Source organism: Macrobrachium nipponense, chromosome 1 (genome assembly GCF_015104395.2).
Source record: "Macrobrachium nipponense isolate FS-2020 chromosome 1, ASM1510439v2, whole genome shotgun sequence".
NCBI lineage: Eukaryota > Metazoa > Arthropoda > Malacostraca > Decapoda > Palaemonidae > Macrobrachium > Macrobrachium nipponense.
In genome coordinates this window covers 149,356,197-149,383,696 of record NC_087200.1, presented here as the reverse complement: position 1 = coordinate 149,383,696, position 27,500 = coordinate 149,356,197, and the positions used below count along the sequence as shown (strand labels likewise).

Below are 27,500 nucleotides of genomic sequence, written 5' to 3'. Positions count from 1 at the left end.
TGACCCGAGTGAGTTTCAGGCACGGAATTCCGCTGGGAAGCTGGGCCACAAATATTGCCATATTATAGTAGACCCTTGAGGAAGACGAGTCAATAGCAGTTATTCTTGTGATAGGGAAAGGGGAGCTAGGTTGCTCCCGAAGAAAATTATGGCAGATGCTGAAAGAAGACCTCCCTTCCATAACCAGCTTTGGATTGGAGTTCGCATAGGCGTTTTCATGCGCCGCTGGCATCCCAAACACGTGAGCAACTAAAGCAGTACCAACTGAAACGCTGCAACTAAAACCTTCAACATTAAGCATCATCATTTTCCATTAAGGGGCTTCTGTCAATTTAACGCTGCATTTCTTTCACTGTGCAAATGACGTGGCCGCTGAATCCTGTTGATGGCTATTGAAGAATCCTCAATCTTATTGAAGTCTTCGTGGGCACATACTGGATATGGTACTATCAGCCACGATTGGCCAACTGTCCTCAATCAGAATCGCCTGGGACGGCAATTTATAAGTTACCGATCAAATACCACGAGGAAGCCGAACACGTCAGGGATCTGTGAGCCGACAAGCGAATCAGAAAAACCATCCAAGTAACCTATCAATCAAACCTAGGATGGCAGCCGCCTCATTTGGCAAGTTGTAAAATGTCAATCACGGCGCAAAGGCTCCTCACCGGTTTAAGCAACCAGCAAACTGTCAAACTCCAAGCAAGTGGAAACGCTACCGCCTCTCACAATCAGCTCCAATTTCATAGCGCAGCATAAAACGTTCGACTCGTCACACAAGATGACACTAAGAATCAATTAAAACGCATATCCTTCTTAACCGCCATTTAAGGAATGTTGTCACATTCCATAACATAGCTTTTCTATGATGTTCCATGCCTCTCTGAGCTTTTAATAAAGTAAGTAGATGGTTTTTCCCATAAATTGTAGCAACAGATTAAAAAAAAGAAGACGTAAGTAGCTATGACCTACAGCATCTCACAAACTACCAAGTGCATAATTCACATGAGACAACAAGACGCAGTTGGAGTGAAGAAAAAGTAATCCCCTCACTTTCATTGTTTAATGAATAGCTTTTCTTTGACATTCCCTTTATCAGTATTGCAAAATTTTGTTCTTGGTATTTTTCTCGATTACTTCACTATTATCTTTCTCATGTGTGTGTGTGTGGTGTGTGTGTGTGTGTGTAAGGTAAGTAGCTCTGCTGTGTCCCCCTTGAACCGCCTCCCTGCCAGGTAATGATTTCACTGACGCTTGTTTTTGCACCTGAGCTCTTTTCATCTGTTAAATAAACGACTATTTATGAAAGGGTGCGGCGGCAATTTTCCGCGAAATTCAGGATTTTGTCGTTATAAAATGTCACCATAGGCTTCCCTCTCTCTGCTCTGTTCTTTTAATAAGTCATCTGGCTCGTTCACTCTCCCATCCAACCAGTATTTCTCTCGCTGCCTATATTACACCTCTCTGCCAGTATTGCCAACCATCTAAGGGCTCCTTACCCTACCTAGGCACTGAAATGACCCTACTTTCACCGTCATTTTACGCTACGCCCGGCCTCAAGATTAAATATTAATAAATTTGTTGCTCACTGGTTACTTTTAAATAAAATATAAGTCAAGCAACTTGAAATTACCCTACTACATTTTGCTCAGATTTCGTGACATTACCCGCTACCCTACAGACCCAAATTTGAGACTGAATTACCCTATGCATAGGGTAATTACCCTACAGTTGGCAACACTGCTCTCTGCTCCCTTCGGGTGCCACGATCTCCATCAAATTCCCAAAACCGACTTCAAGAATTCCTTCGGTAAAAGTCAAGGCACAACACACTCACCCTCCTGAGGGAAACCGGCAAGTCGCCCTCACAATACACAGGGAACTGAAATCTTAAAATTCCTTGGAAAAGATATTACAGAAGTATGTATTTATTGCTTCACGCTTAATTGCCTTCCCAGAAGGCCAACGCCCTCAACTGGGCAGGGAGAGAGCGGGTTGTTTAGCCCGTAGAGTTTAACCCCGTCTTCTACCTTTTTGTTTTTTCTTTTTTTATCAATATAAAATAGTAACTAAAATCCTACAGCAGCAAAACAACGGTGACTGACGTCAATATATATTTCATCCTCCAGTGGAAAAAGACAAAGATACAAAATGTGGCGTCACAACAACAAAGGCCATCAACACTATTCACGCTAACGTCACTGCATCATTTCCATCATTGGTCCTCCTCCGTCCCCATTCATCTCCTGCAAACCAAACCTATTTGTGGATTCATTTGCCGTGTTCGAGTATTTCCTTCAGAGGAGGAAAGTGCATTAAGAACAAACCAAGTTAGGATCGACCCTAAGGTAGAATCAACTTTAGGGACACGAGTTCGAAATCAGTACCTTTTGGAACGTGGAAGTGGCCAGTTCTCTCCTCAAATTTCGGAACTACTTATACCTGAGGGTAAGTCAGCTATCGTTCTTAATTAAACAGTACTGCGTGGATTCGAAGTTGGCAGCGCAACAGAAGCGAAGCTACCTCCATGAACGAAACATTAAACGACCGCTGTGGCGCCTTCACCTTGTTCAAAAGACAGCTGTGGGGCCTTTATCATGTTCAAAATCATTCCAAGTTCCAGATCCTACAGGGAATAAGCATTGATAGGATATTTTAGTCTCCTGTAACAGTTATGACTACTGCTGCTTTTCAATGTACGAAAGTGTTTTGCAATAGAGGATTAGTGGTTAACATAAAACCCAAACACAAGACGGACCAAACCCGACGATGTCCTTGGGTCAAAGGTCCAGCAATTTATAAAGGTCAGATTACACCCTAATATCTATTTCTGTAGAACGTCCTCATCACGGCTAATACCAGGTTCAGCCTAAAGTGGTCTGATCTGTTCTGTCTTCTCCCACAGGCAGACACATGAATATTTACATAAATGAGAGAGAGAGAGAGAGAGAGAGAGAGAGAGAGAGAGAGAGAGAGAGAGAGAGAGAGAATTTCAAGTCTTATTATCCATTTGTTTATGCTTTATATTTGGTCTTGAACGTGCATAAAAACTTGGAATAAAAGAGAGAGAGAGAGAGAGAGAGAGAGAGCGATGAGAAGAGAGAGAGAGAGAGAGAGAGAGAGAGACAGGTGGGAGGGGGAAGGGGTGTATCACGCAAGCACAAAAGAAGCGATTGGAATTTTTCATCGGCGTACGTGGAAAAGTCAGGTTCCGAGAAAGAGAAAATAAAAATTGTGTTGTTACTGCGTTCCAGGAAACGTCAATTGTTACCTTGTGTGAGCGCGTCTGTGTGTGTGTGTGTGTGATGAGAGAGAGAGAGAGAGAGAGAGAGAGAGAGAGAGAGAGAGAGAGAATGTTATAAATATAAGTACAGTATTCGTTTAGTAATACACACACACGGTATGTTTTTTGAACCTGATATGAGTTTGTATATATATAAGTGATATATAATATATATATCTCATATATATATAATATATATATATATATATATATATATATAAATCTAAATATATATATATATATATATTATATATATTATTATATATATATATATATTTTATATATATAAATTTCTGACTCAGGTTCGAACCCATATCTTTCAACTGAAAGACCTGGGTTCGATTCTAACGTGAGTCAGAGATTTAATTCTGTTCCACACGTGAGCGTTAATTAGTTATTTAAAATATATATATACTAGATATATATATATATATATATATATATATATATATATATATATATATATATATATATATATATATCTTTAAACATGACAAGAACAAGGAAAATAATGTTTCGAGACAAAAGGCATTTCCGGCAACCTGTGCATGCGCTGGAGAGAATGCATGATTCTACCGATCATCACAAAGCTAAACTTGAAGCGAGCGAAAGAACTCGTCCACGCATGCAAGCTGACGAATGCACAGGTCATCGGCTGAAGCTTATACTGAACATTTACACATGAATGAATTTTTGGGGGGTAACGATCCGCCCCTTCCCTTCTCTCTTCCTCGCGGGACATCTGCCACCATATCCTTCGTCTCCGTCTGTGGAGTCTCCTCTGCGTGGAAGACTCCCTTCCCCTTCTGGCGGCTTTCTCCATTATAGTATATCCTCCCACTACTTCTCTCTCAGGTGTCCTGTGCATTCAACCCTTTCAAGTCTGGGGTGTCACAAAATATCCACCGTTATTTCCCTGCATATTATCGCCATTGTATCCCTTTATTTTGGGTTTATTTTCCATGATTATCCTGCCTCTTCATCTCTCTCGAGAGAGCATCTATCTGCTGCAGTGAATCCTTTCTGCCTCGGCAGTTCTCTCCATGACATCCTCCCTCCCTCCCTCCCTCCCTGTGGTCATCTTGCAATATTGTTTGAGGCTCAATCCTTTCCAATTCGCAGTCTTCTCCTCTTTAACCTTCCTCTACTTCACCCGCAAGTTATTTTGCCTTCAATCATTTCTATTTGGGCCACAAGTTTCTACTGCATTAAATCCTTTCTATGGCGGGTTTATTCAACATGACATCCCCGCTCTGTTCCGTCCCCCCTCCCCGGGCCCCCTCCCCGGCCCCAGCACATTTCTTGTGCATTGTATCATTTCCATTTGGGGTTTCTTCATCATTATGTCCTCCTCTGCCAAGTTTGATTTGCCTGACATCTCTTGTGTTGTGGCTTTCATTTTCCTTTGATCTTCGCTCTCTGCATTTCAGGCTTCTTCTCTCTTCTGTATTAAAATCCCTTCGATTTCGGATTTTTCATCAGTTATTTCCTCCCTCTGCATCACTCAGAAGTGACTTTGCATTAAATCCGTACTATTTTGCAATGTTTTCTACGTTATACCCTCCCTTTGCATCAATCAGAAATGTCTTTCCATTCAATACTTTTTAATGTTATATCTTCCCTCTGCCTCACTGAGGATTCTCTTCGAGTTTAATACTTTCTATTTTAGATTTTTACTATGTTATATCCTCCGTTGGCATCACTCAGAAGTGTCTTTGCATTAAATACTTTCTATTATATATGGAGTTTATTCTAAGCTATATCCTCCTTCTGCACCAATCAGCAGTTTCATCTGCTTGAATCCGTTCTACTTCGGATTTTTTTCTAAGTTATATCCTCCTTCTGCTTCACTCAGCAGTTTCTTCTGATATAAATCCGCTCTAATAAGATTTTTTTTCTAAGTAATATCCTCCCTCTGCCTCACTCAGCAGTTTCTTCTGATGTAAATCCGTTCTATTTGGGATTTTTTTTTCTAAGTTATATCCTCCCTCTGCCTCACTCAGCAGTTTCATCTGCTTAAATCCGTTCTATTTGGGAGTTTTCTACGTTATATCCTCTCTTCATCCCTCATGTGTGTCTTCTGCATTTCATCCTTTCTATTTGGATTTTTCCCATTCTATCCGTCCCTCTTTCATTTCTCTTCCATGTTTCCCCTGTATTAAATCCTTTCGATTAGGGTTTTTCCTCTCTCCGATCAAACTCTGATTTGTCTTGGAAGATTCTTTCTTCTGCGTGAAATCTTTACACTCGCGGAATTGATTTTTCATTATATCATCCCTCTCTATTTCTTTTAAGGAGCTTAAGCACTAAATCCTATACGTATATTGGTCTCTCGTATATCCCTTGCATTCTGCTTCGGGGGATTCTCCACTATAGTCTTCCTAGATCTGGGGTTTTCGTAAGTTTAAACTGTTCGCTCCTTATCTCTTTATCGAGTATATTCCGAGCTGTATCCTTTGATTCATCTCCAGTGTATCTGATTGTCACTACCTTAACAGACACCCCCCCCCCACCCCCCACCCCTTTGCACGACCCTGTTTGACTCACAAGAGCCAATTCTGACGTGGTTCCATAGGAGTGCCAATGATATTTGCAGAAATCAAACAGCTTCCGGAGTAACTAACAAACAATTGGGATGAAAAGCAAATCAAACCAATAAATGAATCCTTTCAAATTGATAAATAAAACGCAACGAAACAAAAGCAAAGAAAACTTTTTTAGAGAATTTAAAATAATGTGAAAGACTGACTTATTCGTTTCAATAATCAATTATTAAAAATCTAAACAAACTTAATAAATAACAAACGATCAAACAAGACCAAAAGAAAGGAGACTGGGAAAATCTAAAAACATATAAACCATTCATGGAATAAGGAATGAACAGGGTAGGAGGGGTGAGTGGGAGAAACCGAGAAAGGAAAACATATCAAACAAAAACGAAAAAGACCGAGAAATACAAAAAGTCAGTGACGTCATGACAATTACGACTTCGAGAAAGACGCACCGGGAAAAGGGATGAAGAACCACCGCAAAAAAAGATAAAAAACGACCAGAGGTGTAGTTTAGGACAGTGATCATAAAATCAGATTAAACATAAATAAAAAGGAATTAATACAACAGAGAGAAGGAGAGATATTACGTCATACAAAGCGTCCCTTGTGTTACCATGGAAACCTCTCCAGACTCCACTTGCGTCAAAACTACTTAACGACGAGAGAGAGAGAGAGAGAGAGAGAGAGAGAGAGAGAGAGAGGAGAGAATCTAGGAAAACAACTTCACATATCGTCGAAAATTTATTAAGTGACATTAAAACAGTTTTCTAAAGTGCTCATTAAGGCTGTTTTTTCTGTGGTTAAGAGGCCTCCAACGATACTGCTATTAGCTAACGATAGCTGCTACCTCTGCTATCAATTACGTATGTATAGGTGGCGACTTCGAGGGGAGTTACACGTCCCGTTTTGGATAGGATTTTGGGATGAAGTTGCAAGGCTCAAGCCCCTTCCTCGAGGGGACAGAGGAGGTTCACTACTTTTCGTAAGGGGGGGAACAAAGGAGTAGGTTCAATTACTTTTCGGGTCCCAAGGGTTAACCAAAATTCCGAGTTCTGATTAAACCATTCCTTGTATACATCAAAGATGGGTAAAATAGTGTTATGGCGCACTTGTTATTCCCTAACAAAGATATTTCATAAATCAGCTAAAATATATTACTGCAAAAAACAGATATCCTTGGTGCAAGCAACAAGAATCTTCAAACAAAATTACATCATTTTGAGAGAGAGAGAGAGAGAGAGAGAGAGAGAGAGAGAGAGAGAGAGAGAGAGAGAGAGAGAGAGAGAGAGACGTTACAATCGTCAGCAATTTGTTATCAAACACCGATCCACAAAGGCATAAAGAGCACTAGGTAATTTTGAGCATCTCATCAAGTCATCATATATTTCTATGGGTGAAAATTGTTCATATTTTCAAGATTAGTTACCGTTGATAACGACGTCACTGGAACTGAAAGAAAGAATGAAATAAAACTCATACCTAGCCGTTTCCTCATGACGATGACTATAAGCGCGCATCTCTGGGCGAAACCACTTCATCCATGGTTATGAACACAAAAATATTCTACGGAGATCAATGAAGTATTGAGTGGGCTGACGCATCAGCAAAACCGAAGTTTCTTTCTTTCCACTCATTCTTACCAACAAGAAGAAATCATCATCATGTATCGGATTTAAGCAAATAACTGGGAAGAGGGAGCGTAACAGCTCCTTTGCGAAAAGTAAGATTGAAACCTTAACCCCGACCCCGCACTCGAAGAAGACCTTCGCCTCCGACAGCCTCAGTTCAAAAAGCCAGCAATCGTCAAGAACTGTTCGTTGACGTTTCTTTTAAATACACTCCGTTCAAAGTGTACCTCAATTCCATACTGTTCATTTCTAATAGGCAATAAGCATTGGAATCATGTTAACAAGGATATGACGTTCTCAAATTAATACTGTACCCATTCCCAATACCCGACATGCAATAGAATCATATTAACAAAGATATAAAGATATTTGTTTCGGCCTTACTTGACTGGGACAACACAATCAACTGCCGCTGATGAAAAACATCGATGAAGAGTTAGCAAGACGAACGCGAAAAGTGACGGAACCCCAACTGAGATTTGACAGAGATGCAACTGTTTCAACATAACTTACCGTAGGGTTGTCTCTCCACGCCCCCCTCCCCCCCCCCCCCCCTACCCACAACCTCTTTCTGTCCAGAGGTTGACGGAAGTCACAAAACCAAACGGACTAGAACAACACAAAATAAATAAATAAATAAATGAAACCAAAACAAATCAGAAAGGGAGCCCAAAGTGGAACCTAATCAATCAGAAAGCGGCAGATTTATCTCGCAATTAACATAAGGAAAGCAATGCTACAATGACCACTTAAATACTTCATTTGCAAACAATGATAACTGTCTTTCTAAAATATTTACCTACACACATAAACGCACACAAACATACATTTATATAAACATAAACACACATGCATGCACGAACACATATCATATATATATATATACGTATATATATATATATATATATATATATATATATATATATATATATATATATATATATAATTGTAATTGACATTAAATCAAATACGCAGCATAATTATTTAATGTTAAAGCTGCATTTAGCTATAAATTATTTAAAATCAGTATAGAGAGAGAGAGAGAAAGAGAGAGAGAGAAAGAGAGAAAGAGAGAGAGAGAGAGAGAGAGAGAGAGAGAGATAACGTCCTTGTATTAACTATGATCATACATAAATTAAGATTTCACAAACTTTCCTTTTTCGCGAAGAACGAAATAACTGTTACACCGTGTTATATGAAGAAAGAAACAAACTCGCATACGTCAAGATATTGACTCTCAACATACACAAAATCACATTCATGGATTCGTAGATGAAATGACTGTAGTTTACGCGAACCATCTCATCATGCTGTATTGCAGGAGGTAAGACCTTGACATCAAAGTGATACCTCTATTTGCTCTCTTTGTTGCTGACCAGTTTCCACCTGAAACAGAGAACTTCCTCCTCCTACTCCTCCCCATCCCTTCCCTTCCCCCTCCTCCCTTCCCTTCCTCCTCCTCCTCCCGTTCCTTTCCCTTCCCTTCCTTCCCTTCCTCCCTTCCTCCTCCTCCTCCTCCCTCCCCCCCTTCCTTCCTTCCCTTCCTCCTCCTCCCTCCCTTCCTTCCTTCCCTTCCTCCTCCTCCTCCTCCTCCCTCCTCCTCCTCCTGCCTCCTCCTCCCTCCCTTCCCTTCATTAGCTTAGTGGCTCAAGTTCCATTCCTTTCTCCAAGTGAACTAAATTCCGTCCTCTATCAACTCCAGAGCCTCCCTGCTATACAATGTCTTCTTAATTGGCAGCATCACAAGATGGAAGCAAGAATTCATGACAACGATGCTACGCAAGGAAATATTTCTGCCCGAAGTAAACCGACCTCTTGACACTAACGTTCACCCAGTTTTGACCGAATGAAAATGGCTTCTCCCAAATCGACACGACAAAGTCATGAAGATATTTCCTCGGAAAGATTTGAAAGACTTAGAAAAACAAAACCCCCAAAGTGGCAAAACTTTCCTAGTTTGTGATAGACAAAGGAATAAATCCCAAATAGAAATAATATGAGTTCCTTTATTCATGTAAATAGATTGTTAGCACCGAGCAGAAACCCTGTTGTCAATAACAGATGAGAGAGAAGAAAAAAAAAGGACATCAAACAAGGCGATTTTTCACCAGAAATCTGCGCTCACATTCTTGGCAAATTTTCAACAAGTGAAGTCTGTGCACAATCAATGTATCCAATAAGGTATCTTATTAAGTCATTCTAAGAAGTTTTCGACATACATGATCTGCTGCTGCCACAGTTACTTACGAGAAAGCAAAAGCTCAATGACAATGTCTTCACTGTCTGAGATGAAACCGTTTCCGATATTGGAGGTTTCTCTTGTACATGAGACCCTCTAGAAGGAAACGAAACTCAGAGTCGGATTCTTGACAAAGCATCTCAAACACGAGATCCGCTGGAAAGGACATCTCGGGAGGGTTGCTCTCGCGCCATCCGTTAGAATGAAAAGGGGCCAACTCACCCATATGACTGAAAGGGCATCTCACTGAAGAGATCCACTGTGAGGCATTTGATCACTCACGCCAACAGTGAGGAACGGATCTACCCGTATAGAAGAACCCATGATGAGAATTTGAATCTAAACGACTCCTTAAAAGGGGAATTTGCAGAGCCTTTTCAAGATCAAATGGAATGGAAACTTGTTTGCAAAATCATTGACAAGGAGAACCATAATTGCGAGTTTCTTGAAAACGGAGAGATAGCAAACTCTGTTAGAACGAGCTGAGATATATGTAATAGGCCACAGAGGAATAAACTACCCAGGTCACAGAAGGAGTCAGATTTTGCGGGTATTTCTGCATAAGGATCCCCTCCACATGGGACTTACAATACTTTTAGACTGGAATTGAATGAATTAGCCGGATTATTGACAGAAACTCACTCGTGTGAATCAAGGAAAAAGTCATGAATTTGAAGACCAGCGAGAAGCCATTCCCCGCTGTCTTATATCCAAGGGAAAGGGGCCTTACCTAATAAGGCCGGTAAAGATATTACATACCCGAGATCGAAGGCAAAATCCCTGAGCCACGATAGTAATGAGAATCAGTGATCATTTTCCCAGAGCTAAGAAACGCAGATCTTATATATTCACGATCAGGAGAGACAAAGAATCCTCCGCTCTGAGAAAAATTCAGATATATTCGTTTGGAATTACGAAGAATGATCTCATTAGGCAGAAGGTACCCCAAGAAATATGTGGGAGGGAATATCATTTCATGAACTATTAACAATCATCTCATCTATGACGTCCGTGGACGATCTGTATATATATACACACACACACACACACACACACACACACACATAAATATATATATATAAATATATAATATATATATAGATAAACATATATATTATATTATATTTATATATACATCGAGCTACAAATGTCCTTAATATCTAATTCGCTCTAACATATATTTTCTAACATATATTTTCATATATGTAGCCGAAAGGGAATTTTTTACTCGATAGAATTCGTCGGCTAACGGGCGCGAACATCGAACCAACAAATTCAGGACGCACAGTGAAGCCTTAGACTACACACTTTACGTCCTGAATTTGTTGGTTCGATGGTTCGAGCCCTTGAGCCGACGAATTTCTTATCGACTAAAAAAAAAAATCCCCTTCGGTTAACATATAGGAAATATATTAATTCCGAGGTAGAGCGATTTAGATATTAAAGGACATTTGTAGCTCGATATATATATATATATATATATAAGTATAATATAATAGATATTATATAATATATATCATAATAATATAATATTAGTAATAGATACATACAGTATATATGAGCTTGTGTGCAAGTTGAAGCGAGGTCTCATCCACAATACCAGTGGGATGAACTCATCAATGAGATATTCGGGGGTGATCTCATTTACGTAATGGGGAGGGGGTGATCTTACTTACGAGGTTGGCGGTGGGATTAAATCACTGAAGCCCTCATGCGTCAACACGCGGCGCCAGGGTTCGACCTCAGCTTTAAGACACACGACCGGATTCGTAGGTAATCTTGCGCCAAACTTCCATAAGGTCAACTGAGACAACCACGACGCCTACGAACAAGAAGGGCGGGAGAGAGATTCAACGGCACGTCAATGACAGAATCATTTAGTCATCCGGCGTTGCAAATCCCAAGGTCACAGCCGGCGATTCCCGAGTGATGCTATATGGAACTCTCTCTACTTCGCCGTGACATCCGAATACGTGCAGGCTCTCACAGTAGCAAAGAAAATGGGAATCATTTGTTAGTTCCCATATTATAAAAAAAAAACAAATGCCGAATATAGCAATTCCGTAGGTCAACTTCGAATGGCGAGTAATATGAAATAGTTACGAGATGTTACAAGACATGCCTCAGCTCATGACAAAGCAACCATTCGATCACAACCTGGTAGTCTTTAGCTGATAATAAAGAGGTCACACCGATGAGCATGACTGGGAATAAACACCGACAGACTCTCTCCAAACCTCGCTTTGCCGTGTTTCCGCGCTTTTATTACTTTTAATTATTCATTACTAGTTTTCTTTTTAGCCACTTGGCAACCCGTCGTTTTCCATATGCTGAAAGTCTGTGTATGCTTTTGAAAAAGAAAAAAAAAAAAACGCTACAGCTACCATGTTCTGCTACTTACAGGGATCTTCGCTCTAAAGGACGAACACTTCAGCAGCGTTTTACCTGAAACAATAAAACACAATTAATCTCATACCAATAATAATAATAATAATAATAATAATAATAATAATAATAATAAAACTCAGCAATGATGGAAAAAAATGAAAGACCAAACGACAACGACGTGAATGGGTCCTCTGGCACCCGAGGAGCTTCGTCCGGCAGCTATACAGCCCAATTGACAAGGGAGGGCGGTCAGGTACTTGGAGGTCGCCATCCAGCAACTGACCACCATAACAACGACAGTAACCAGCACCCAGAGACTGGAGTTAAAGAGGCAAACCAGAAGAGAAAATGGACAAGAGAAGAGAAAAAGGAAATATGGAGATGCTACATCAGAAGCAACTCGACGGAAAGAGGATACAGAAGAAGGTTGGTCAACATCTGAATGAGGCTGCAGAATAAGTAAGGAACATAAAGAAAAAGAACTGACTCTCCACAACAGAAAGAGAGGAACTGGAAAGAGAAATAACACCCAGCATTGAAGGAAAAGAAGACGATACCACAGAAGTCGACAGGAATGATGAGCTACCAAACACGAAGAAACACGGGAGAAGTAACGGAGAAGACGAAATGGCTGGAAAAGATCAGACAATGGATGACGCTAGATACAGAAAGAACAAAGATCCCCTCCAAGAAAGCCTACAACACAAAAAAACTTAGGGAGAAAACAAGTGAAGTTAATGAAATAATGAGACTAATACACACTAACAGTATCATAGAAACAAATAACCTGGCATATGAAGGAGCAAGACTAGTAGCAGAACTCATGGGGATACAAACACTAACACCACCATCACAACCAACCCAACAGAAACCAAAACAGCAACTGCTTTGGAAAAGGCGCCTGGAAAAACAAATCACAGTGATGAAATCTGACTTGGGGAAACTGAATGAGATGGTAGAAAAGAGGCTAAGAAGCAAAAAAGCAAGGGAGGAACTGAACGAGAAACGAGAAATACAAAAGTACAGTAGAGAGGACTAAACAACACAACAGAAGATATAAAACAGAGGCTTAAAGCCAAATCACATAAGATCCAATGGTACATGAACAGGAATAAAGGAGACCAACAGAACAAACTCTTCAGAACCAACCAGAAAAGACTATACAGCCAACTAAAAGAGGAAGAAAACCACCAGGAAATTCCTGAAGCTGAACCGAGTAAGACTCTGGGAAAAAATATGGAGCAATCCCGTATCATGCAACAATCATGCAACATGACTCCAAGAAGTGAAGGGAGAAGAAATGGGGAGAATAAAACAAAGATTCACTGAGATCACGACAGACACAATCAAACACCAACTAAAGAAAATGCCCAACTGGAAAGCCCAAGGACCCGATGAAAACCATGGATAATGGCTCAAAAACTTCAAGGCCTTACACCCACGAATAGCAGAACAACTCTAGCATTCTACCACAAACCACCATGCACCCAAATGGATGACCACAGGGAGAAACATCCTTTAGTTTTTTAAAAAAACAAAAAAGATAAAAAAGGGAATATAGCGAGGAACAACAGGCCTATCACCTGCCTACCAAGCCAAAATGTGGAAGAAGTAACAACAACATCAGTTAAAGGCTATACTACTAATTAATAGGATACAAAACACAATCTCCCGCCTTCAGAAAGGCTGCAGAAGGAAGTGTAGGGGTCACAAAAGACCAGCTCCCAATAGACAAAATGGTAATGAAGAATAGTAAGAGAAGGAAAACCAACCTAAGCATGGCATGGATTGATTTACAAGAAAGCCTTCGACATGATACCACACAATGGCTAATAGAAAGCTGGAAAATATACGGGGCAGAGGAAAACACCATCAGCTTCCTCAAAAATACAATGTGCAACTGGAATACAGTACTTACAAGCTCTAGGATAAGACTAGGAGAGGTTAACATCTGGAGAGGGATCTTTCAAGGAGACTCACTGTCCCCACTACTCTTCGTAGTAGCCATGATTCCCATAACAAAAGTACTACAGAAGCCGGATACTCGGTGCCAACTCAAGAAAGGAGGCAACAGGATTAACCATCTGATGTTCATGGATGACATTAAGCTGTATATATATGGTAAGAGCATCAAGGAAATAGATACCTTAATCCAGACTGTAAGAATTGTATCTGGGGACATCAGGATGGAGTTTGGAACAGAAAAATGTGCCTTGGTCAACATACAAAAAGGCAAAGTAACAAGGACTGAAGGGTTAAAGCTACCAGATGAGAATAGCATCAAACACATAGATGAGACAGGATACAAAAACCTCGGAATAATAGGCGAGGATATAAAAAACCAAGAGATGAAGGACACGATCAGGAAAGAATATATTCAGAGACTTAAAGCAATATTCATATATTCAGAAACTTAAAGCAATATTCAAGTCAAAACTCAACGCCAGAAATATGAAGAAAGCCATAAACACAGGGCAGTACCAGTTATCAGATACAGCGCATGAGTAATGGGGTGGACAAAGGATGAACTCTGCAGCATAGACCAGAAAACTAGGAAACACATGACAATACACAAAGCAATACACCCAAGAGCAAATACAGACAGGCTTTACATAACACGAAAGGAAGGAAGGAGAAGGCTACTAAGCATAGAGGACTGCATCAACATCAAGAGCAGAGCACTGGGGCAATATCTGAAAACCAGTGGAGACGAGTGGCTAAGGAGTGCATGGGAAGAAGGACTGATAAAAGTAGACAAACACGCAGAAATATACAGAGACAGGAGAATGACAAACAGAACAGAGGAATGGCATAACAAACCAATGCACGGACAGTACATGAGACAGGCTAATGAACTGGCCAGCAATGAAACATGGTAATGGCTACAGAGGGGAGAACTCAAGAAGGAATAGAAGGAATGCTAGCTGCGGCACAAGACCAGGCCCTAAGAACCAGATATGTTCGAAGAACGTTAGATGAGAATAACATCTCACCCATACCCATATGCAGGAAGGGTAATATGAAAAACAAGACCATAAACCACATAGCAAGCGAATGTCTGGCACTTGCATAGAACCAGTACAGAAAGAGGTTCGATTCAGTAGCACAAGCCCTCCCCTAGAGGGCTTGTAGAAAGAAACACCAGCTACCTTGCAGTAACGCAGTAACAAGTGGTACAAACACCAACCCAAAGGAGTGATAGAAAACGATAAAGCAAAGATACTCGGGAACTATGGTATCAGAACAGATAGGGTGATATGTGCCAATAGACCAGACGTGACATTGATTGACAAAATCAAGAAGAAAATGTCCCTCATTGATGTCGCAATACCATGGGACACCAGAGTAGAAGACAAAGAGAGAGAAAAGATTGATAAGTATCAGGACCTGAAAATAGAAATAAGAAGGATTAGGGATATACCAGTGGAAATTGTACCCATAATCATAAGAACATTAGGCACGATCCCAAGATCCCTAAAAAGGAACCTGGAAAAACAAGATGCCAAAGTACCTCCAGGACTCATGCAGAAGTGTGCTCCTAGAAACCACACCTAGTGAGAAAAGTGATGGACTCCTAAGGAGGCAGGATGCAACCCGGAACCCCAAACTATAAAAACTACCCAGTCGATGACTGTGATAGACACCCCCCCCACAAAAAAAAAAAAAAAATGTAAAAATGAAAAAATAAATAATGATAATACCACTAAAAATTAACAACGAACACGTATTAAAAATGATGAATATATTTTCTCCACCGGACAGAGAGGGTATTCAATTTTATCAAAACACAAATGAGATACAAAACGTTCCATTTCCTGTTAGTTTTCATTCAACGGGTGCTCCGACAACAACTATAGAACAGTATACCCCCATGTAAGGATTTTCCGATTCCTTTGAATCATCTTACTTCTGAACTCATGCAAATAAAACCAGGTTAATCAATCTATACACACACACACACACACACACACACACATTATATATATATTTATATATATAGAGAGAGAGAGAGAGAGAGAGAGAGAGAGAGAGAGAGAGAGAGATATATATATATATATATATATATATATATATATATATATATAGTGTATATATATATAGTATACTGCGTTGAATGACTGGAGTACGCATGATATTTATAACTGCATTTCGCCACTTAACAAGTGAAAAGACACGACACTCGAGTTCATTTGTGTATTCCTACACCTCATCTGAGGTCAGGTGCAAGTGCCGAAAAATTAGGAAGTAACAAGAAGGCTTTGTCATAAAACAGACATAACATACAATTGTTAATCAATGGTAGCTCCTTAATAACTTGATCTTAATATACCCTACATCAATACTTCATCCCCGTAATATAAACGCAGGCTGGTATTAAATAATCTACAGGCTAATTTAATAATACTCGATTCTATTTCGTTTCACGCAACCGGATCTCTACAAAACATCACTCCTTTAGATGTTGTTCAAATAAAACCATGATTGCTGTTGTTTCCCACACTATATAAATGTGAAAAACACATACTCAGGCAGCACGACAAACAACCGCAGTTTGTCTTATATACTCTATACACTTTTAGCAGGGAATCTGAGAGTTACAGCCATGTTTCTCTCCCTGGAAGTCTCATGACCACGTCCACAATTGTCCCGAGTATTCTGAAAATCATATCAACACCCAAAGGCTTGACCAGTCTCGGGATCTTATCGAAACACGTAACAAATGAAGCATTGGTAGGTTTTTGGTTTTGAACTTGAGTTTTCTTCAGGCCATGAAATATTTTCCGGGATCGATATGAAATATTTCCCCGATAGCTTTACGGAGACTTCAGATTCCGGGAATTTCTTGGATCTTGTCGATCTCTTGTTTATGAAATTGTATGATACCGACCGAACGCCCTGACAAACAAACAAGGGGGAAAAACAGCGGCCGGCCTCAGTTGGAATGGAATTGATTGTAAAAACAACGGGGCTTTCTGGAGACAGGACATTTGAACCTTCTACCAGCTGAGTGTCTCAATACATCTAAATCATGTAACTTTTCGTCTTCTTCCAAGATACCTCTTGGCAATACGTTTGATAAATATTTTCTTTAAAAGAAATTTGATGTCCAGATTGAAGAGCACTGGAGACGAAAGATTTCTCATTACCAAACCAGTAAAAGTAAAATTGCAATGTTTGATGCAGTTTTATGAGTATGATTATATTCTGGATAGAACTGAAACAAGGTTTCGCATCTTGTCCAAATTTCAACGGGTCTTCCATTGGCACTTTCGTATAGAGCTCAGGAACGTCAAACCTCGCCTTTATCAAAACATAATTATGGCTGAAATGATCTAAAAAGACTGACAAAATCTGCATTATCGCATCTGCCTCAGCACTTGTACTTGAACCCGGATGAGGCGTTTCAATAAATGAAAGCGCGACGTTCGATTTATCTCTTCCCTTTCACTCTTTAACGGCTGAACCGTGAAAAAGATTCCTGTGCAGAAAACTTCCACAACAAGCTCATTTAAAACCCCTGTACTCTCGATCTTCCTCAACATCAAGGCCCTTCTTTTCTCATGCCACTTTCATAACATCTTTCTAGGTGTTCCTTTCTCTCTTCCTCTCCTCCACCAACTGACACTTACGAAATATGCTCACGTTTCGCCATACTGTCGTCCCCCATTCTTCCCACGTGACCAAACCATCTCAAAACGCCAAGCCTCCCTTTCTATGACGCTAACCTTATTACCTCTTCTTCTAGGCATTTCCACACTTCTCACTCTTCCAAGTTTTCTAACGTCGCATACAGTATACATGATGCTAATTACATCAACTTCAACCTTCTCCATTTCAGTCACATTCAAGATCCACACCTTTTCTAAAAAGGAGGGTTGACTCAACCTTGGCTTCCCCACAGTTCAAGTTTTCCTCAAATGTTTATATAATATGCGTGTATGTGGGAGTATAGATATACGTACACGTACGCACACGAGCGGACACCAGCAATAAAAATCAACTCGTACTAATGAACATGATCACCCAACGTACATACAAACACGAAAGCTGCCGTTAGCCAATACAAAAATGGCAAAATTGAAATTTTCGTCAGAACAACAGGAGCATATTATGAATCTGGTGAAACTCTGCCGAATCCTTTTAACCGCTTCTGTGTTCGCACAAAACTCGCCGCCACTATCATATGGGATCCCCCCCCCACAACCCCCTCCCCTCGAGGGGAGGACCTAGGCCTGGAAATTGCAAGGTTTCTGTTTGCATAACAAACTTGCCGTTGCAATTCAGATAACAAGTTGAGTTTGTATGGTTCAATGGCTCACCGTATCTAGGCAAGAATTTATTACAATCTGAAAACATATATAGCTACACATCAAAACTTTAGAAAGTGAACTACCAAAGAAAACATACGATCAAACGACCTGGGTCAATGATCTTTGTATAAGAGAGAGAGAGAGAGAGAGAGAGAGAGAGAGAGAGAGAGAGAGAGAGAGAGAGAGAAGTGCTGAATCTGCCTATGGCTTCATGCCACTTGACATACCACCACTAATAAGCTGACTTTGGCCTATTCCTTTTGTTCTCTATGTCTTTTGGTGAGAACGTAAAAAATAACGGTCACGATTTTAAGTATGTATATATATACATTGTGCGTGCAATCGTTAACATACATTGTTTTCCTTCTGGAGAATGGGGGCACGAAAGGGCACATCCTTCAGGTTTCTTAACCAACGAATAAGGGGCGGCGCTTGTAGCTGCACGTCCTTTAATCATGACTCTTGACTCACGCAGCACAAGCTGGTAGGTACCCACCTACAGTTGTGTGGAGAAGTGAGCAATTTACGTATCAAATATATGGGAGCAAAATGCTGCTGTGTTGGTATTTATGCATCCGTTTGTATGTATGTATATATGTACACATACATAGATACATATATCAACAGAAGGATCCACTGTTATATTCTTGTTTAGCAAGACGAAATATATTTGTAGAAATTTCAAGATTCTTAACTGATTTCATAGTGACTATTTGTTAAACTGAAAATAGACGAAAAGAAACATTCTTTGTAAATTTATTGTGTCTCTCTGATCAGTCAGTCCTCTCACTTCCAGAGGCCTCCTGATTACTACACTTTCTTCTTATATCTTAAACTTGTGTTTTAGTTTCGTCTACTTTCATTACCTAGTTTCTTTCTGTTTCATGTTCCTCGTCTCATCTAGACTCCTTACAACATATTTTCTGTTCTAATGTTCAAACTCTTAGCTTAAGTTACTCAGTACATAAATTTCCATTCAGTCTTAGTAGAAGAGCACGAACATTTACTCTGTAACTCATTTTCTTTGAAACCTTCCACTTCTAATGTGATTTAAAATCAATATGTATATGAATATATATATATATATATAATAGATATATATATATATATATATATATATATAATATATATATACATATATATATATATATATATATATATACCATATATATATATCATATATAATATATATATATAATACTATATATATATATATATATATATATATTATGCTTTGGTGGCATCAATGAGTTTCTTGCAAGTATCTTCATAGCGACAGTTTTTCCGATTCCCGTTCGCCCATTTTAGTTGAAAATACGCAAATTTCCTTCTGCCATTCGTTGAATGTTGTCACAACAGCTGTTTCGCCTTGATTAAGGCATCATCAAGTGACTTCTGACTTACAACCTGGTCTTTCGGCCTATTATTTCATCCTGGGAAGAATGACCCTGAGGTATGGGTACTGGCTGGTCTAGGGATTAACAGCTTAACCATTAAGGGTATCGTTTTGAGTACAAAGAACATAAGAACATGTATGACAATAAAAGTGTAAGTTTAAACCTGAAGTTAAATAAATATTTAAAATACACTACCATGTACTACTGTTTCCTTAAGTGTATGTTTAAAATTTAATATGTTACATGTTGATTTCAGATACAGAATTAAAAAAATATGTACATACATATACATACACGTTCCAAATCTTCATGATTCAGTTATACATGACAGACAGAAGTTCGGTGACAAGCAATTTTGTGCATAACCGCAGATATTCTTGTGCTGTACCAGAGGTTTAAATAAGCATGAAGATGCTTGGAACTGAACTGCGAGCTTTTTTTAAATCTTTTGATCTTTCTAAATGTATATAAAACACACAACACAAACATATATATATATATATATATATATATATATATATATATATATATATATAATTTTGTAACTTTTGTTAAGCAATTATAATTTTGGTAATATGATTCATTCACCTCAGAACCTGTGTATCATGTTATGAAATGTATGTTTTTGTGTTCAGATTCCTACATTTAAAGGTAACACATGTTAAGAAGTGTAACTTTTCATTTTTAAACATACATAAGGCGGAGAGAGGAAAAAGTAACGTAAGACAGAGATAAAGAGTAAGGTTGTTATTCACATCTCGAGAAGGCCTGAGCCAGCTGATTTCTTTATCCGTGCAAACATGTAGGGACCTCCCAGGTAGCATCGAATCCTTCAAGAACCTTCCCTACAATGATGTTACTCATGTTTAACATAGAGAGATTACGTAATATGTTTTCGTCTTGAACTAGATGCTAATCACCCATATGCCATACGCTTATGGGGATAGAGAATGATTCATTCGATTCCGAGACCTAGCCGCTGGCGTGAGGGATAGGATCTCTCTCTCTCTCTCTCTCTCTCTCTCTCTCTCTCTCTCTCAAAATCTCTTCTCTCTCTCGCTCGCTCACTCGAGATTACCGTAACGTAATTCACGTTTATATATAAGGTAGTCACTCATTCATATATAATTCTTAGTAATATATGTGTTGTTTGTGGAATCTGAACATAGTGTTATTAATATTATTTTTGTGAAGGCGCTCACAAAAATATTGAAGAGGTTGAAATTGTAACAGGTCTTGGCTTTTGATTGGAGTTGTAACTGCGTATACAGGTATTTTTCAAATGTTTTGAAGTGCACTTCAAGGATGTATTTTACAAGTGGATAAAATTTTAATTTTTATGCAAATTTTCTTTTGCTTTGTTCTTTTGACATGTCAATTTCATATGCTTAATGTTTGTACTGTCAATGCTTTAATTGTTTTCATATTATGCATTATGTTTTTTTGCATTGTCTTTATTTTGTTTAATTAGTTTGAATAATATTCTATTGATAATTGTTTGAATCTAACACTTGCAAATTAATTTGTATTTAATTCAATTTAATTTCAAATTTAATTATTGCTTTATAATTTAATTTAATTAATTTTCTTGATAAACTTTGATTTAATTTTGCTTAATAATTAATTCAAGAATTAATTAAACTTTTGTTTTCAAGTAATAACAATTTCCCTGAGATTGTGAATTTCACTTATAAATTTTGAATTTAAAAATAAAATTTTGTATTTAAAATTTATATGAGCATTTTATTATATCACCAGTATTATATTTTATTTTGTTTTTGTTTAGGTAGAAATATAGTGGTAATTGTGCCGTTTCCCTCAAATGAATCAAAATCAGGGAAATACTTAGATTTGAAATTGCAGAAGTGATGCCCTATAATTAAGATTACCTCACATCCATTTTAGTGAATTAGACTGATTGTTTTCTTAACAGATAAGTTCTATAAGGGATCACTGTTACCTTTAGAGTATTCATTCGTTTAGTATTTGTGATGAAGGGTCAGGTTTCGGGCTGTAGTGAGGTAAGCAATAACCAAGTACTTGATCACACTGTGCTCCAAGTACACAGGAATAAAAGGGTCTCTTGCACTAGCAAGGACAAATGGTAAGTGTAGTAACCAGATACTTGGCAATTTGGGTTACCAAATATTAATGGTGTCCAGACACAGATCTTTGGCTACTTCGTGCACCAAGTATTAATGGTATCCAGACCCAGATACTCTAGGCCACTTCGTCATAATATATATATATATATATATATATATATATATATATATATATGTATATGATGTTATCACATCACCGTGATTCATATATGCGCATTAGCTACAAATGTCCTTTTATATCTAATTCGAAAAACGTCTACCTCGGAATTAATATATTTCCATATACCTATGTTCCCTGAAGGAATTTTTCAGTTGATAAGAAATTCGTCGGTTAACATATATGAAAAAATATAACTAATTCCGAGGTAGAGCGATTGTAGAATAATGCACACATATATATATATAGTGTATATATATATATTTATATATATATATATATATATAGATATATATATATATATATATATATATATACATATATATATACAGGGTGTTTCGAAATTAGAGGCCCCCATCTACATCATAAATTGAAATTGATATGGACAAAAACAAAAGTAATTCAGAACAGGTATTTACTTAAGTTTCTCTCTAATTATTTAATATTTTGTGTGGCCTTCATCTGCCTGTACCACAGCCTGCATTCTTGAGGGGTATGATGTCAGCAAATTGCAAAAAAGCTGAGACTCAAACTCTATTTCCCTGAGCACTTCAGTTACCTCTCTTCGCCGGTCAGCGAGGCTTCGTATACCATCATAGTTTACCGTACACGCTTCAACGCGATCCTTCAAGATACTACCAATGTTTTCACACACAAGGTCAGGGGAACTGCCTGGAAAATCGATACCATTGTTTCGAAGCATCTCCTGTGTTTAAGAGCATTGAAACATGGTGCCTTAGCATGCAAAAATGTGATTTCTTCAACAGATAACACATTTTCAGGATCTTTGAGGAAAGGAAATACTCCACCAGTAAGCACAGTTTCTCTGAAGTATTCGCCATCCCATGACTGTCCTTTTTCTTTGATCCACATTACCCATTTGGCTGTGAAACAGAGAAAAATTCCCAAACATTCAGGAAATTTTACAATTTGGCAAAAACGCACATCAACGCTGATATCATCCAACTTTGACGCCCAAATGTTGTCATTTTTATGATTTGGCTTCCTGACTGTGTAAATGAAGAATTCATCTGATGCGGCAATCTTTACGATATGAACCACAAAACCATGCACGGTCTTCTCTCTGTTGCTGAGTGATGTTGGGCTTGCTGATAACATGAAATGGCTTGATGCCAGGTTTTTTCAACTCATGATATACAGCACTATAACTTCACTTCTTTCCCCTTTTTGTTTATAGTTCAAGTGCCAATTTACGCAAAGACTTTCTTGGTTTACCCACTGCCTCAGCTATGATGTCTTATGACTCTTGAGAAAGGACTTCAGGCCTTTCAAGATTCTCACTCTTTTTGTGATGACAGTCATAGTCATATGGATTTTTGTTCCAGTTTCTTTTAACAAAGGATTCATCTCTTTTAAAGTATTTAGCAATCCAGGAATGTGAAATGAAGGATGCACCAGCATCCCTGGCCTCTCTGAAGGTTAGAGCTCGGATTCAGTCAATCCATCTGATTTCCTTCGAGTCGTAGCCATTGCTGTATCTAAAACTCTGTCACTCAGTCTGAAAAGACAAGAAATGTAAAATGAAAAATAGCATAATAGAAACTTAAGATAATGTACTTGGAGATAGGCTATAGCAGAAAACTTCATAACTTTCCATTTGTTCTGCGGAGGGGGGGCCCTCTATTTTCGAAACACCCAGTATAATATATATATATATATATATATATATATATATATATATATATATATATATATATATATATATATATATATATATATATATATATATATATGAGAGAGAGATAGATGACGAGAGAGAGAAGAGAGAGAGAGAGAGAGAGAGAGAGAGAGAGAGAGAGAGAGAGAGAGGCAAAAGCCTTTATTTATAAATTCATCACGTTCCAAATTTTCGTGATTCAGTTGTACAAATATATATATATATATATATATATATATATATATATATATATATATATATATATTTGTGTGTGTGTGTTGTGCATATGCAACACCGCCTGACAGAAGACCAAGAAGAATTAAAACACGCAGGGAGAAAACTACCAAAATAAAAACTGTCTAAATAACAGCAACGAAAGCATCCACAAAATGTCAATAAAATTAAGCAAAAATCTTCACACACCAATTGACCCCAACATTTACCCAATAATGCTTCATTATTGTTAATAATACTCTGTCCCGCAACGAATTTACTGTGACGATGGAAACATAAATAAATGCCATTACTGAAACCAATAACGCGGTTGACATTGCTGTCATGGCTATAAACAGCAATGATGTCACTGAAGTTAGCCGGATTTAATAGGAGTGGGGGAGAAGGGAGATTTGGGGGGGGGGGGGGTTTGGGGGGGGGGGGGGGTGGGGGGGGGGGGGGGGGGGGTTAGATACGCCGAGTTAGTATGTGAAGTCTCAGTTCAGCTTGGAAAAGCTGCTTAGTTCTAGTGCCTTCTTGGAGGAAGAGTGAAATGCTAAACATGTAGTGACACCGAAAATGGGAGCCACTGCAAGTTTGTTTCCAAGCAGTTTATATGAACCTTCAAGCATGAATGTACAATATACAAGCGCATTTACATAACGAGCTGCGTGCGCATATGCCGCACAGTTACCTGTAGATCTCAAAGCCTCACCATGAAACACACATAGTATGATCTAAGTTAATGGACCTCTCGCAGGAAACGAGGAAACAAACCATTTCGGAAGAATTTTTGATTTCCAGGAACGCAATGGCAGCGGATCGAAGTCCCGGTGGCGAAAAGTCTACGAAGATACCGATGCTCGATGAGCATGTCAACTTCGACAGACAAAACGCTCCAAGGTCTTGCGTTATTCACGTATTTCTCTGGAAAGGAGAGGAGGGGGCTAGTGGTTATAGCGAGCCACGGCCATCACACGTCACGTCAAGAATTCTGATTTGTCCAAAACAAGCTGTTTGATAGAAAAAGAAGTGTCTTAAGACATAGCGGCTGACCAATTCATCCTCTAACTACTGAATCCAGGATACTGCCCCAGAGGGAGAAAACTGTCATCGCATGAGACCCTTCCACTCAAAAAACATAAACAAAATCCTACACAAGTTATATCTTTTTAAAGAGATCGATCTTGGATCTCTCTTTCTCTCTCTCTCTCTCTCTCGTCAGGTGAGCTACATAACCGATGAGACACCCAGCCATCGCATACTTTTTTTTTCTTAAATTCTGGGAATTATTTCGAATAATCAAGTCTTATTTATCAATTTGCACAGGTGATATATATATATATATATATATATATATATAATATATATATATATATATATATATATATATATATATATATGTGTGTGTGTGTGTGTGTGTGTGTGCGTGTTTTTTAAACGTTTAGGTAGAGTCATTTTCGGTTTGCCGGGCAATGACGTAAAGCTACTCATTCTCCTGGAACAGTTTGTTTTACTTGGAAACAGAGTCGTCAGTGTCTGTAATAAAACCGTCCTCACTTGTAAGTTTCCCATTCCCTGTGATGAATCCTAGATCACGAAGGCCCTGGCAGAAAAGTTCTCCGAACCCGCATCCACATAATATATAGTGCATAGATAATGTAGAAAGACGACTAGTGAGCAGAACGTGCGAATGTAGAGAGACGAACCGCCATTCATCATCGTCGCGAGTCACGCCACAAGCCAAGGAAGCCACAGCAGTAATTCATACGCGTACAGAACGCGTTCGATATTTATGGAAATAATGCTGGCGAGTTTCAGGTTTCAAAAGCGGCCGGTATTTCTCCCGCAACCATTTATCAACTCATTCATACTCTCCCCTTCCCAATTTGTCATACGTTCATTCATTCTCTTTCATACATTCACCTTTCATTTACACGGCCGGTTTATTCTTTTTCCTATTTTATCTGTTCATTCACTGACAGTTCATGATTTTGAGCTTTTATTCATGGCGGTCCTCTCTCCCCTCATTTCTTTGCAGGCGCCATTTTTCGTGTCCTGACCATTCGTCATTTGCTCATGAATCGATCCCCTGAGAGAGAGAGAGTATTAAGCACTGAGTCTATCTACATAAATACCTTTGAAATCAACTAACACACAAATGGAATGTGTCATAAATAACAGGTTTCCAGGACACTCAAGCTTAAAGTTACACTACACTAATTTGAGGATCCCTGCTTGGCAAGCTATGAAGCTCTCTCTCTCTCTCTCTCTCTCTCTCTCTCTCTCTCTCTCTCTCTCTCTCTCTCAGACACACACAGATTATACATGTATCTAATGATTCATGTGCTCTTCCAGGATTGATTTTCGTTCTTTCTTTCTTTCTTTCCTTGTTGGTGAGTGGGTAGAGTGCTCACGATATCCTTCGTTCCAGCAAAGTCTCCCCCGAGACTTCCAGACCCTTTTCCCCGGAAATCTGGTGACAATCTCGATACTAGGAAAGAGGGGGGCGGTGGGGGTGCCGAGATTAGAAGCGGGATGAAGGGAGTTGCCGCGGAGAGAGAGGAGGCCGGATTATATTCTATGGAATTCAGAGAACAGATGTTGCATCAGCAAAGGATGACGACGTCTTGTGACGACCGCGGAACTAAAGCAGCGAAAATCCTGCAGCCCTTCAACAGGCCAAACTGGTGCTACGAAAACGCTACTGTGAACGCAGGAGACTCAAGAATAGGAATTGATGCTCTAGATCAGCGATTCCCAACCAGGGTTCCGTGGAACCCTGGGCTTCCTCATTCCATCATCACGGGTTCCGTAAGAAGTCTTGAAATAAATATGTATTACAAATGACGCTGATTTGAATTTACACAGCTCGAGTAGCAGTGGTAGATATATGATTTATATTAAGTTTTATAATATATTATATATATATATATATATAAATTTATAAATATATATATAATTAATATATATATATATATATATATATATAGAGAGAGAGAGAGAGAGAGAGGAGGAGAGTGAGGAAGGATGAGAGGAGACGAGAGAGAGAGAGAGAGAGAGAGAGAGAGAGAGCTTGTAGATAAGGTTCCCTTGGATATGAAAAATTGTTTCAGGGATTCCTTGAAGGTATAAAAGTTGGGAATCATTGCTCTAGATAATGAAAATAGTATAAAATCAAGATATTCACTGGATCGATGCAGGTACAATATATTAATTAAAAATATATTGATGGATGGAGTTTGTCTGCTATATCATCATAATAACAATAACCATCATCACCACATCAAGACATAAAACAATAAAAGCAATACTGACCTACACACCACCGCACATTTCAGTCGATTTAAAAGATTAACGGGCATAAATATTGAACCAATGCTCAAGCAGCATCCGATCTAAAGTGGGACAACGAAGGAGCATTCTCAGAAAGCCATAAAGAGGGCACTGTACCCGCTTCCCTCTAAATCACACCCTCACAAAACAAGCCACGGCTCCCAGAGTCCTGTTCCTGCCTACAGACGGCGACCCACCACCATCGCCATCGTG

General features: G+C 38.9%; 1 protein-coding gene across 8 annotated transcripts in view; it reads right to left on the bottom strand.

The window, feature by feature from the left end:
• The window catches only part of LOC135219751 (uncharacterized), a 240,489-nt gene that overhangs the window by 166,822 nt on the left and 46,167 nt on the right, over positions 1-27,500 (bottom strand). For 3 of the 8 annotated variants that reach the window (XM_064256791.1, XM_064256795.1, XM_064256793.1), the window contains one exon: positions 12,104-12,147. The exons of the other annotated variants lie outside the window; for them this stretch is intronic. The gene's annotated coding sequence lies outside the window, so the exon portion shown is untranslated. The remainder of the gene's footprint in view (positions 1-12,103; positions 12,148-27,500) is intronic. 8 annotated transcript variants of the gene reach the window in all.